The 14,699-nt window shown below is 42.7% G+C and overlaps 1 protein-coding gene across 2 annotated transcripts in view; it reads right to left on the bottom strand.

The window, feature by feature from the left end:
- Window positions 1-14,699, bottom strand: part of pde3a (phosphodiesterase 3A, cGMP-inhibited) — a 242,969-nt gene that overhangs the window by 104,391 nt on the left and 123,879 nt on the right. The gene's annotated exons all lie outside the window — the stretch shown is intronic.

Here is a 14,699-nt window from a genome sequence, read left to right on the forward strand (position 1 = left end):
ATACAAAACAACGCCTCCAGAGCTCCTTATAAGGCAAAGTAATGACGCAGCTGTGTGGAAATGGATGCGGAAGCTCTTTGCGAGTCTTGCGACCCATCGAAATGAGATTAGATTAATGTATTGTCATCATATACAGCTCGTACACCTGCCACACCGCGCACACAGACACTGTTAGTTAGTATTGAGCTGTACTGTATGGTACCCATTCTGCAATCTGTTAATAAAGTTTTCAATCAATCAATCAAACGGAGTGAGCACTGCCTTCCGAGAGAGACAGAGGGAGAGAGAGGGAGAGAGAGAGATGGCGCAAGTCTGACTATTATGGAGCGCACGCTGTATTCCGTTGTCCCGGAATGGATTTGGTAGCTGTCCTTTCTCACAAATGAGATGATTGCCACAAATGACAAAGGTAGCCAAGGTATAGCAAGTGCAAGTGCCATACCTTGCCATACCAAAACGACGCCGCTGATTGGCTACCAGAAGGGGGGGAAATGTTATACATATCAGTGATAAAAATGAATGCCCAGAGGTAGGGACATGAAAAGCAGAGATATAGAAATCCAGGTCAGCAGGAAGGGTACAACTCTGGCAGTAACATTGTTCATCAATCAGTGTTGAACTTGGTTGCCACAGTCTTGAGTTCATAGTAGTATAGACAGATTAACATAGTAGGTAGAAATATAGGCAAGCAAGATTATTTTGTAGCAAAGAGCATGATAGTAAAAGAATAACGAAGTTTAGTATTTAGTATGTTCTTATATATTGATTGAAGAAGTCTATTTTTTGTCGACGATGGACACACCTCACACACACACACGCACGCACGCACACACACACACACGCACACACACACACACACACACACACGCACACACACACACACACACACACACACACACACACACACACACATACACACACACACACACACACACACACACACACACACCACCCTCTTTGACAAATGCAGGAATGTGCTGAGCAAGAGGCTATGGAAAATTACTTTAAATAAGTCCATTGTTTTCATAAGAGTGATTTCATTTACACAGAACTCTCCGCATGTTTGAGAAATCATTACTGTGCGGCTTTCAGTGTCAGTGGCAGCGCAGTGGCTGTAATGGCTCTGATTGTATCTGTCTGGGTGGATTAGCTGGAGAGGAGCCGGGGAGATGGTGGTGGTACTCTCTGCTTAGAATAACAAGAGCAGTGGCACAGTGTGAATCACAACCCAACGCCGTAACACTAAACCCTGCAGAGACACTCCTCTCTCCCTCTCTCTCCCTCTGTCTCAGCTCCTAGAGGCCAAACTACACCCAGCTCCATACTTCCCGCTTCCCACTACTACCCCACCACCCCGCCCCCCATCCCCCCCACAATCCCCCGTCAGCTGTGTCCATGACTGTGCCGAGCCAGACCCCTGTCCGCAAGCAGGATACAATTACATGCTATTCCATATTTTATTAAAAGAAGGGGGGAAATCAAAACAAAACAAAGGAATAACTGCCTCATTAAAGATTTACTGGGAAAGGTCAACCCAATTGACCCCGAACATGCAGCCATCCCGTCTCCATGGAGGACAGGCTTGTTTTCCCTTCCCTGTGTACAGGGGTGTCTGTTTCCAGCTGAGGAGCTGGCCTACAGTACCTACCATTTGAGGGGAGTAGGGAGAGGAGGAGAGGAGAGGAGAGGAGAGGAGAGGAGAGGAGAGGAGAGGAGAGGAGAGGAGAGGAAAAAGAAAGGAGAAGAGAGGAGAAAGAAAGGAGAAAAAGAGGGAGGGGGGAATGAGACAGAGCAAGGGGGAGAGAGAGGGGGAAGAAAGAGAGGGAGGACAGAATGCTGAGCCATGAGTGAGTGATGATTTACGCTATGATACATGTTTAAATAGCTATCCTTCATTGTACAGCTACAGCTTCAGCAGCCAAATTCTTTCTAAAAAATGTTGTAAAGTAAAAGAGATGTCATGCCACAAAACATCGTTTTTACAAATTATTTCTAGCCAAACCATTCTTTGTGTTTTTTGACTGTTGAAAAGACCACAAACTTTCTTAGGGGAAAAGCAATTGACCTATTTCAAGCCACGCCCATTGCAGGATCAAGAGGGCAGGGTTTGATATAGGTCGATTGTACTGTGGTAGCTGAGCATGTAGTGTGCTGCTTAAATATAAGACCAGTGTAATTACATTTTCTTATTATTGTCAACATGAATGAATGAATGAAGTTTATTTTTCGGTCTTGTTTACAGACAAATCAAACACCCGTGTGGACTTACAAAAGGAAAAGAAAAAAGAAGAAAATATCACAAATGTACATATTCAAGGCAAGCTCACACACTAAATCCAAAATCAACGGCCGAAAAAAAGAAATAGGCTGAAGCACATGCTTATTTTATCCTTTATCCTTATCCTTTACAAATTCTTAAAAACTAAATATATTTTAGAAGAAAAACTTAAAATATGCTGCAAGATATAATTATTTGAAAGAAAAAACGAATCACAGATGATCTGGCAGGGATGTTTTGTCACTCACGTTTTGTCAGACGCATGCACAGGAGGCGTTGTGGGTCTGCACAGCTTGGTGCTTGTTCTATTTGAAATTATATCAAAGTGACAAGAAAATCCTACAACTTTGTCAAGTTATGATATTGAAATAAATGGAAAATTGTATGCGCAAAAGTAGAATACAACCCTTGTTTAATTTGGGATACATTTCTGGCACTGACAAATATTTCATTAACTTCGTATTCTATACTACTATGCTACTCATATTTCATTTGTAGGTTGTAGGTATTTTGACATTTATTTTCATTCAGAATGTATTAGAACATTAAAAATGGATTTAATCTCTTACCTCAGGACCTGCAGGCTGGACTAATTCAGAACTTTAGCATAGCCTGGGGAGGGCATTTTCTTCTCACATTTTATTCTGGAAGTCACTGAGGAAACTGGACAGGAAAAGCTCATAATGAAAGTGCACACTATGTATTTTTAGTTATTGTAAGGAGAGCTTGATGATACATTTTTTCTTAAAACCCCAGGAACTGGACTCCAATGGCCATCCCTAAATAAACCATCTGAATCAAGAGTCCAACCTACACCGAAAAATCATATTGAGTTCTGTTGAAGGGAAGTAAAAGGGAAATAAGAATGGAATATACTAGAATACTAGAATAATACTAGAATACTACTAGAATACTAGGATAATACTAGACTACTAGACTAATACCAGAATAGTACTAGAATAATACCAGAATAATACTAGAATAATAGTACATTTACATTTAGTAATTTAGCCGAAGCTTTTATCCAACAAGTCAGCAGGAAGGATACAACTCTGGCAGCTAAGGGTAAGTAACATTGTTCGTCAAACAGTGTTGAACTTGAGTGCTACAGACTTGAGTGCATAGTAGCATAGAATGTAATAATATAGGCAAGGTAGATTCCTTAGTAGCAGAGTGCATACTAGTAAAATACAGTATTTTTTATATATATCTTTTCATATCTAATACTAGAATCAATGACTAAATAATAAGTATTTAATCAGTGAGTGTGGCATGGTTTAGCTCACATGAAACAAGCGCTGTACTTTTGCACACTAGATTATTTCATTTAGACATATAACTTCACATTTCAGTTAATACCAATCAACCCAAAATAGGGTTAAATGATTAAAAACTCAGAGGAAAAACACCACTTCAAAGTGCTTTCAAACTCAAACTAATTTAGCAGCCGTGTGACAGAGGCTTTTAGTTGGAGCAGTCGACGGGTTCCGACTGGGTGCAGTGTCTGCCTTGATTCCTCTGATCAAATCCTCTAGGGACGGTAATACACGTGACAAGACTGTGTTGATCATGAAGCAGGGCCGTGAGAGTGGCCACCAGCAGGACCGTGGTGATGCAGCCCAGGCTGGGCAGGCTGACCAGGGCTGCAGCCTCACGCTCCTAGCTCTTAAGCAGCTTGTCCAGCTCATCTGGAGTGATTTCCAACCCCGCTCTTGACCGTGCGGGGAAGTTCATTTGGTTTTTTGAAAAGGCATTTTGTCCTCTGCATTTGACCCATCCTAACTATTTAGGAGCAGTGGGCAGCCACAGTTTGGCGCCCAGGGACCAACTCCAGTTGTAAGGTCAGTGCCTTGGTCAAGGGCAATGACAGGAAACCTAGCATGCATTTCTTTTTATGGTGTGGGAGGAAACCAGAGTACCCGGAGGAAACCCACGCAAATGCAGGGTGAACATGCAAACTCCACACAGAAAGGCCCCCTGCTGGGGTTTGAACCCAGGACCTTCTTGCTGTGAGACAACAGTGCTAACCACCAGTGGCGATTCTAGGAATTTTTAAACAAGGGGGCACAGGGGGGGGCATGAGCTAGTATGGGGGGGCACATGCATTTTAATTTTTATTCTTTTAGCTACGCATGACTGGTAAGTATAAAGGAAGTTGGGTTTATCTAGACAGGTAGCCTAAGTGTAGCAGGTAAGGTATAAAGGTAAGTATATTAGGTTACATTATTTTACCAATAGCAGATCAGACAACTCTTCAGCCATTGGGGTTCATAGAATATATTTTATTGGCACCACTGCTGTACAAGTCTCTTTTTTTCACATGAAAGACACAACAACACAATAATAATAATAATAATAATAATAATAATAATAATAATAATAATAATAATAATAATAATAATAATAATAATAATAATAATAATAATAATACATAAGACATCACAGGAGAGAAACGTATTGCAATAATGACAAGACAATAGAGATAAAATAGAATAAATAAAATTTAAACAGAAATAAAAAATGTATTATATTGATAGACATTACAAAAGAGATTCCTAATTACAACAATAATTGTTCACCCAAGGGCTGTCTACTATTAACAAACCTAAAACATGTTCGCCATTGTAGGTCATTCACCAGGTCAGAGCCAAATAGTAAATTATAGGCACAACTCCCAATATCAGTAACGGGTCTATTGTTCTAAGAATAACATTAGTCTAAGAGCTCAATAGCCAGCAAGGCCACTGGACTGGAGACCAGAAGCAGAGCAGCCATTGTAGTGCTGTACACGTATTTTAAAGTGTTTTATCACTCAATAAATTCAATTAATAATAAACTAAATTAATTGTATCACTCTATCAAGTTGCCCCATGGCATGAAATTATTCATTCATATTAATTCAAGTATTTGCATGTGAGTGAAAGGTACATGCATCGTTTCAAATATTGTATTGCCACCAGTGCTGTGCTTATTTACATTTATACAACTGGTTACAAATCAAACAAAGTATTTTAAACAAGTGTTTTCTCACTCAATTATCAAGTTGCCCCATGCCATGAAAGGGATTCAAGTATTTGCACGAATGCAAGGTACATACATAATATTTGATTGCCTCCACTGCTGTCAGACAACTATTTACTTCTCCAAGTATTAACATACATGACCACTCATTAGCAGATCAGACTTTTCTCTTGTAGTACTTTTACCACTGGATGGCACTATCACTAAATACCACCTCTGCTTGTAAATGCTGTATGGTGCAACAAGCTCTGGTAAATATACAACAGGTTATGGGTCCAGATCGACACTAACAAGCTACACAGAGTTTTGTGTGAGATGAACAGTAATGTGGGATTTCACAATGGATGACAAGCTGTTTATTGACTGGGTGAGCGGACCAGAGAACTGGGCAACTGGAAGTTTCAGATGGAGCACTTGCTAAAAGCTAAAGGACTATGGGGTATGCTAATGGAGACAGATACATTAGCTGCAGATGCTAATGCTCAAGCACGGGCTGAGTTTGATAAATGGAGAGATATATACAATATACAGTAAATAAATACAGTAAAAATATACTGAGGTCTACAGTAGGTGTAATATTGCACAGTGCTGTTTCAAAACTAAGAGTCCAGGAAGATGGTAACTGTCACTCTATGCTCAGTGATGCAGTGAGGCACAGTGATGCATTGTATAGTCTGATGGCTGTTGGAATGAAGGACTTCCTGTGCCGTTCAGTGCTGCATTTGGGTAGTGTGAGCCTGGCACTGAACATGCTCCTCCTGTCAGCCAAGTCCGTGTGTAGTGGGTGGGAGGGGTTTTCCCTGATGGCCTGGAGCTTAGCAAGGCTCTTCCTCTCCGCCACCCTCGCTAGGGAGTCCAGCTCCACCCCAACCACGCTACTGGCCTTCCTGACCAGCTTATCCAGCCTGTTTGTGTCCCCTGCTCTGTAACTAACCAGCATTATGCATTATTATTCATTTGAGGCATAAATACATATCTTCTGTATATTGCTATACAGCAGGGGTTCCCAAACTTTTTCAGCTCGAGACCCAAAAGAGAAATTTGGTGTTTCCCCGGGACCCAAACTTACAAAAATACATCATGAATTGCCATAACATACATTTATAAACTACTGATAAAGAACACAACAAACCATGAATTTCAAATGTATATGACATGTATTTATTTAATTATAAAAGTACATCACAGCAATAATCAGAGTGTAATGTTAAGTTGCTCACCACCTCATAACATACAATTTTGTAACACTTTTAAATGAACAAACATGTTCTAATCTCCTTTCTATTTCTCACCCCTTTTTCAACTCTCCATTTCTTACCCCCTCCCTCAGTCCCTCAACCTTAAACCCCAACATTGAGCAACATTCTGATTAATTTGTACTGACTTATTTTTTAATTCTACTGACCTGACATCATGATAGAAGGGGTATAATATTTCATCTATGGCACAATGAAGTTTTCAACCAGCAGATCTATTCTGGGCATGGTTTTTGAAAGTGCTATTCTGAGGTCATGCTGAGCATTTAGTCTGTTTCTGTATTTGTTTTTCAGGTATGCTAGAGTAGAAAACCCAGATTCACATAAGTATGTGGTGCCAAACTGAATCAACACATCTACAGCTTTTTTATTTAAAAAATAAAAAATAAAAAAAATAAAAAAAAGATTATTGGCAACCCAATAAAAACGGGTCCGCGACCCTTTTTGGGTCGTGACCCAGAGTTTGGGAAACACTGCTATACAAGTGTAGAAGGGTGGATTATCCCTGCTTATGGGAGTAGTAGTACACAGCCACCTGGTAGCAGGATACTATAGAGTTGGATCTATATGTACCCCCGTCTTTGGCCCGGAACGTCGTTCTGGAGGGCGTGCAGCAGGAGTGGATGGGGCCCAGGATTTACTAACCTGGGGAATGGTACTCTGGTCTCCCTCGCCTTCCAAGGCGGTCAGCAGTAGCTCCCCACACACTCTCACTTCCCCCAGTACCTCCGACAGCCCTCCCACACCCGGTGACTGTCAGTTCAATAGTGTTATTGGGCTTCCCTTTAAGCAGTACCCTTCCTTGACCACCTGTATAGACCCTTTAATTAATATGCTGTGAATGGGGTGGAAGGGTTAAATAGTTATACCAGTCACAAGTATTTACCCAGGGGTTAGGTTAGCATATGTAGAAGAAACAGACACACACACAGTGCTCCCAATTACGTCTACTTTATGTAAAGCCTGGTCAGTTTATCAGTTACAAGTTGTACTTCAGATTATTCATATAGCACTTATTCATAAACGGCACCTGGTGCTCTCACTGGTAATGTAGGGGAACACTATTCCCATCATAGGCACCGCATGCTCAATACATTAATAATAACCCCGCTTGAATTAGGGGAGACCCAGGCACAAAGTAGGTAGTTCATTGGGAATTCAAATAACAATACAATAATACAAAAATACAAAAGAAACCAGTTAAATGTGGGCCCACGTTACCAAATAAAACCTACACTAAAGCCGGCTTATATTGTTTGGGGTACCCCTTAGACACTGGTCGTTAGCGTTCGCTTGAATGGATATTGCTGTGGGCACACGAGGTACCGTTCGTACTTAGCCAAGATGGCGGACCCACTCTTATCACCTCTCGTCCAGGTGACAAGATGGCGTCGGGCGATCCCGCGAGCACAGCCAGCGGGCTGGGGTGAACAGCATGGGCAGTGCTGAACTGGAGGAGCGTGCTGTGGTGGCGACCTCTGCTGGTGGGAAGAGGCGTCCTCTGCGGCGTCGGGGAGACGTCCACTGCTGGCTGCTGTTTGATGCTGGCGCGCGAGCTAATACTGTTTGGCTACCCTAAACACAGCTAAACTGCGGGTCTGAGTGCACCCTCCTGCTATCGGTTGTACTACTAACGCAACGTGGCTGACTGTACCACCGGTCTTCAGCGCCGCGCGCCCGGTAGTCTACTGGAGTCAAATGGAGCCGTTAGCAGCATGCTAATACACTGCACACTTACTACTATAACCCGTTAACTATGGACATTAGTCCTTCTTTCCGTATCGCTTACTCACACACTATCGCTGGTACTTCTAGGATAACACGTCAACTAGCAAGTACTTCTTATCACCCGTCGCTCTCCAACGGGGCTCTTCAACATCACTCCTTCAACGGGGCTCGTTTGAGCACACGCCCGCTGCGACTGTTCATGTTCGAGTTCACTGCCGAAGAATCCTCTCTTCCTCGTTGCTTCCCTCTCTCCTCCGCTCCACCTGCCACCACTGCCCCCTGCTGGCAACCGCAACTGATCCCACTATAGGACCACTTCAGCACGGGAGAAAGATGCTTCAATGTTATTGTTAGTGATCCATAATGAAGCCGGAGAAGAGTAGCACCTCACCTCGTTATTAGACCGGGCGAGATATCAAAAGGAACACTGTTTATCACACTTTATACACACACAGGGAAAGTAACAGTTAGTCAGCACTTCTGAATACTTAGCAGAATATTCAGGATGCTACACAAGCATGTATAGCAACCTATAATTGACTCTTTGATGTCCGGCTCTGACCTTTTTTGATTGATTGATTGAAAACTTTATTAACAGATTGCAGAATGAGTACAATACAGTACGGCTCAATACACACAATTGTTAAGGGGATGCAGACCAGAGAAAGACTTTTGTCTTGTTTTCATCAGGGTCCCCCATTTTCAATTCATAATGACATTTATGACATACACGACAACATACAGATATATATATCATGCCATTTATGACATACATCTACATGACATATACAGTACTGTTACATTTGTGACATACAAGATATGCAAATATACAGTACTGTTAAATAGAGATCCTAACAGAAAATATATACATATGAGGGGGAGGAAACTGCACATTATTTCGGAGAGGGTTGGTGGGTGGGAGGGGGTGTTTAGACATTTACGGGGGCCAGGTGCTCTTTGTCTTTCTTTGAGAGCGGTTTTGAAGGTGGGATAAATTTTTTTTTACGGCTGTGGGTAGGGCGTTCCACATTGATGTGGCATAATTGCTAAACGTGTTTAGTCCCTTGTTTGAGCCGAATCTGGGTTGAACATGAAAGCAGTGAGGTAAGTTTGTCTTCTTGAAGTTGTTCTGAATCTGCAGTGCACCCGGCTTCTCAGTCTGTCGTCGTTGTACTTCCAAATTGCAATCAGCGCTGGAGTTGTCAAGCGTTGCTTCTTGAAGCAGTCAAAATGCGCTCCTTGGCTACACCTACAATGGTTGTCAATCATTTCGACATCAGCTGTGACCGGTTCAGAAGAACCCACATTGAACTTGAGAGGTTATGTATCCTTTATTCCTTCCGCGCCGGCAAATTATAGTCCCCTGTGTAACTACTGTAACCAGAGTGCTACAGACTGGTTTAAATTTGCATCAGCCCTGCGCCAATATGGGCAGGGGCACAATGGGGGCACATACATTTAGTCATTTAGGGCAGGGGCACAATGGGGCACATACATTTAGGGCAGGGGCACAATGGGGGCACATACATTTAGTCATTTAGCTGACGCTTTTATCCAAAGCGACAAGTCATCAGGAAGGGCACAACTCTATCAGCTGAGTAACAATGTTCATCAAAGTGTTGAGTGCTACAGTGTAGGTTAGTATATTAGGACAAGTGCATGATGACAGTAAGGTTAGTTAGGGTTATATTTTTTTATAATATTATTTTTTTTTTTTTAAGATTATAATAATTTCTGGGGTGGCATCTCAGGGGCACCTGAGATTTCAGGGGGGGGCACGTGCCCCTGGTGCCCCAGTGGTAAAATCGCCACTGCTAACCACTGCACTACTGTGCAGATAGATGGATGGATGGACGGATGGATGGATGGATGGACGGACGGACGGACGGACGGACGGACGGACGGACGGACGGACAGCCAGACAGACAGACAGACAGACAGACAGACAGACAGACAGACAGACAGACAGACAGACAGACAGACAGACAGACAGACAGACAGACAGACAGACAGACAGACAGACAGACAGACAGACAGACAGACAGACAGACAGACAGACAGACAGACAGACAGACAGACAGACAGACAGACAGACAGACAGACAGACAGACAGATAGATAGCACATTGCATTAGACTTTGTGAATTGGATGAGAGCTGACACACGCACACACACACACACACACACACACACACACACACACACACACATACACACAAACAATGTTTAAAAGGTATCACAGCACAGAGAGATTTGTATTGGAAAATACAAATATTATCAGATAATGCAAAAATATGATGACCATATCGCCCAGCCTTACCGGGACAATTTTTTTTTATTATTTAGTCATGCCCTGAGAGCGAGTCTAATGAAAACAGACTCACATTCTTGTCATGTGGGGGACCCACCAGAAACAGGCCTGTAACCCATTTTTGGTCCTGACTCATAATTGTAGAGGCACTGATCTCAAAGTGTTTGAAGTGTGTGTTCAATACATTTTGACTGCTCACTCAACATGACTGCCATGTCACGGCTCGTCTGCCTCACAGACCCTTCTCCCAACCTTTCCCTAATTTAGGATAACAGTTACGAGATCCCGGCTTACAAACACTCTTTTCTCCGATAATCTCCCTGGGTAAATGTTCCAAAACCAATGTGTTTTCAAGTTGAATATAAATATTTGAATAGCTCTTTCCATACATAACTTCGCTGCCGAGGCCTAAGCTAAAACATCCACCGCAAGCTTTTGGCGGGAAAAAAAGAGAGATGCGGTTGGGAAAATGAAGCTGCTAATGTGTGCTCGTTGGCAAATATGACACAGTAGAAATCAATCAATCCTTCTGGTCAGCAGTTGGGTGATTTATACACACGCTATATGAACAGCTTTTGGTGTAGCGAAGCGCTACCAGCCTCTCCGACCTGCACCCTGCTCCAAGAAGAGGCAAGCCAGAGGAAAAGAGCCACAGATATGGGGTGGGATGCCAACACAAGCCCCGGCTTCTTGCAAGTCTTGTCAGCCGCTTGGACTTTTACAAGATTCCACTGACGGAACCCGCACTACCAATCCAAATAAAAAAAGGTCTGAACAAACTGCTAAATCCAAATGTCTGCTTAGGGAATCCATCAATCAAAAACAATGTGTTTGCCTGGTAACCCCTCATAACAAATTGATATGAGCCTCAGACAATATTTCACGAGGCTAATGCGCTATTTCAAAATGTTCGGCTATAGTTGCAGCGGAATCATATTGCAGAGCTGATGAATGAATGAATGAATGAATGAATGAATGAATGAATGAATGAATGAATGAATGAATGAATGAATGAATGAATGAATGAATGAATGAATGAATGAACACTTTATTTAACAGATTGCAGAATGGGTACAATACAGTACGGCTCAATACACACAATTGTTAAGGGGATGCAGACCTGAGAAAGACGTTTGTCTTGTTTCCATCAGGGTCCCCCATTTTCAATTCATATAGACATTTATGACATACACAACATACATGACATTTATGGCATAGGGACATATAGGTATTTAGTACTGATACATTTGTGACATAAACGGTATTCAAATATACAGTACTGTTACCCCTAGATCCTGACAGAGTATATACATATGATGGGGAGGGGACTGTACATTAGGAGGGGGTGGGGGTTTTGGGCATTTACGGTGGCCAGTTTCGAATTGCAGCCTCCCGTAGGTGCTCTTTAAGAGCGGTTTTGAATGTGGGTAGGGATTCACATTCCTTTACAGCTTTGGGTAGGGCGTTCCACATTGATGTGGCATAATTGCGAAACGTGTTTAGTCCCTTGTTTGAGCCGAATCTGGGTTTAACATAATTTGTTGAGCTTCCTCTGGTGTAGTGGTTGTGGTATTCACTGACCTTTGGGAAGTATTTTGACATGTACATGGGTACCTTAGTCGTATAGTGTATCTTGTAGACCAGGCCCATTGCAAGTTGCTGTACTCTGTCGTCTACTCTAAGCCATCCTAGGTTGTCAAAGTGGGTAGGGGTGAGGTGGGTTCTGGGGGTAAGGTCAAGTAGTAGTCTGACCAGTTTGTTTTGTGATGTTTGTAATCTTGTTTTAAGCGCCTTTGAGGTGCTTTGGTACCATGAGGTGCACGCATAGTCGTAGTACCCTTGAATGAGAGCTCCTGCCAGAGTCTTCAGGGTATTCTTGTTTACCAGAGAGGAGATCCGGTACAAGAATCTAGTTTGTTGGTTGACATTTTTTATTATATTGGATGCCATTTTGTCACAGAAAAGATTTGCCTCTAGGATGGAACCCAGGTAGGTAATTTCGTCTTTCCTTGTGACAATATTGTCACCCACTGTAACTGAGAAGCCGTCGGTCTTGCTGAGTTTGTTATTTGAACCGAAGAGAATGGACTCTGTTTTGCCCATGTGTAATGATAGTTTGTTATCAGCGAGCCATATGCAGATTTTGCCTAGTTCCGAGCTGAGGGTTTTTTCAACCTGCAACTTGTTCTTGTCAGAGACCAGCAGGGCTGAGTCGTCCGCAAACAGGAACAAGTTGCAGTCACAGGCTGACGACATGTCATTTGCATAAATTAGGAAGAGTAGCGGTCCTAGTATGCTTCCTTGTGGAACACCACAGCTCACTGTGAGGGGGGGGGATAGAGTACCGTTTACCTCTACCATATGTTCTCTCCCCTCCAGGTAGGATTGTATCCAGCTCACTGATAAACTATCAAAACCAATTGCTTTTAGCTTGTCAATCAGAATGGAGTGATTGACAGTGTCGAAGGCCTTTTGTAGGTCCAGCATGACCATGCCGCAGTATTTGCCCGCGTCCACCTCTTGTTTGATGTGGTCGTTCAAATAGAGGAGGCATGTGTCAGTGGAGTGGGACGTTCTGAAGCCAGATTGGAATTCGTAAATTAGATTTTTTTCCGCCAGGTACTTTTCGACCTGTTCGTAGACTATTTTCTCCATGACTTTCGAGCTGGAGGTAAGAATAGAAACAGGGCGGTAGTTGCCTGGGTCTAATTTGCTGCCCTTTTTGTGCAGAGGGGTCACTCTCGCAATTTTGAAGTCCTTGGGGACGTGTCCCTGTTTTATAGAGAGGTTTATTATGTGTGTGATGACTGGGGTGATGGCGGCTGATGAGTCTCTGATTGCATGTGACTACACCAGGACAGTGCAATCTAATTCCTAAAGGGATAGTTCAGATTTTTGGAACCCCTAGGCCTATTTCCTACTTACAGTACCAATGATGATGTTGATCGGTAGAGTCCTTTCTCAGCACAATCCATGCTGTTCCTCGTACTAGCTACCATAGTTAGCCACAAAATAATGCAAAGTCAAGCTCCTTTTTTGTACAAAATAACTGAATGTCACTGAGATCTACGTTGTGCGCACTGTGGAGTAAATCAGCAAGTCAGCTTGTACAGACATAGTAGCTTGACCACATTTACTTTGCATTCGTTTGTGGCTAACTAGCCAGATATCTCTCTAGGAAATTTAGACAATCATTGTGTGTGTTTGGGGAGTAGATCTATTATAATCTCAGTAGCTTTTTGGTGAATGCCACATACAAGCCCCTAGAGGGTTTTTAGGCAATTCTCCTTCACATCTCTTTGTGGATTATATTGTATTATATGTAATTGTTTTTATATGTGTAAATAAACTAAACAAACAAAAACAAACAAACAACATGCAAATTGATTTCCTGGAAAGCCATATTCTGTATTGTCAAGTTATGATCGCTAGTCATGCAAAATCCCCTGAGTTTCCCCAACGTCAGCATTGCTACCCAGTTACTACTAAACCAGGCTCCATTGTCGCCACAGACACTCCATCAATTCCCTTCAGAAGGATATCCTCCTGATAGCAGAGCGTGACGTTGATAATACACACATGCAGCCAAGCCAGTGCTGGGGGCATTGTTTGTTCCTAATGTGCTGCTGTGTCCTGCCCCATGCAGCAGCTCAGCACGTCAGACCCCAGCACATACACACCGAAACACATATACACACACGCACAGAAATGTGCATGATGATGATGATGATGATGATGATGATGATGATGATGATGATGATGATGATAATGGTTGTGGTTTCAGTAACAAAGGCATGTGCATGCACACAAATGTTCCACATGCATGCTACATACACCTGCGCATATACATATACAGATCCTCAAACGTACACACACACACACACGCACGCATGCACACACACACACAAACACATCTATGGAAGTAAAATGGTAAAGGAAGCCACAAGGACATTGACATGTGTGTTTGTCCTCCACCAGTCCTTACCTGTGTTCTCTGTGTTAACTTCTCCTACCTGGCAATTCCCTGGCCTTAATAACTCTAACAGTGGTGTGCAGCCAGATCACAGGCCCGTGTCCTCTAGGCTATAACATAGAGCAACAACTAC

Source organism: Notolepis coatsorum (genome assembly GCF_963971535.1).
Source record: "Notolepis coatsorum genome assembly, chromosome: 18".
In the NCBI taxonomy this organism is placed as follows: domain Eukaryota; kingdom Metazoa; phylum Chordata; class Actinopteri; order Aulopiformes; family Paralepididae; genus Notolepis; species Notolepis coatsorum.